This window comes from Octopus bimaculoides, chromosome 10 (genome assembly GCF_001194135.2).
Source record: "Octopus bimaculoides isolate UCB-OBI-ISO-001 chromosome 10, ASM119413v2, whole genome shotgun sequence".
In the NCBI taxonomy this organism is placed as follows: Eukaryota; Metazoa; Mollusca; class Cephalopoda; order Octopoda; family Octopodidae; genus Octopus; species Octopus bimaculoides.
In genome coordinates this window covers 70,054,311-70,054,756 of record NC_068990.1, presented here as the reverse complement: position 1 = coordinate 70,054,756, position 446 = coordinate 70,054,311, and the positions used below count along the sequence as shown (strand labels likewise).

Sequence of the window (446 nt, the reverse complement as noted above, 5' to 3'; positions counted from 1 at the left end):
AGAAATAAATTTATTTCTCAAACGCATGATAATGCTATAAATAGCGTGATTAGGATAAATTGTCCATATAATGCAGAAAAATACGTTACCGGCCAGACTTTCAGCGTAAAGTTGAATAATAATAATTTTTTCTATTATAGGCACATGGCCTGAAATTTTGTGGGAGAGGAATAGTCAATTATATCGACCCCAATGCTTCACTGGAACTTAATTTATGGACTCCAAAAGGATGAAAGGCAAAGTTGACCATGGCGGAATTTGAACTCAGAATATAGCAATGGGGCAAAATGCCGCTAAGCATTTTATCTGGTGTGCTAATGATTCTGCCAGCTCACCATAGCCCTTTCTATTATAGGCACAAGACCTGACATTTTGGAGGAAAGATTACATCAAATCCAGTGCTCAACTGGTACTTGTTTTATCAATTCTCAAAAGGATGAAAGACA

The 446-nt window shown here is 36.5% G+C and overlaps 1 protein-coding gene across 1 annotated transcript in view; it reads right to left on the bottom strand.

The window, feature by feature from the left end:
• The window catches only part of LOC106882365 (epidermal growth factor receptor), a 205,829-nt gene that overhangs the window by 60,353 nt on the left and 145,030 nt on the right, over positions 1-446 (bottom strand). The window lies entirely within an intron of this gene.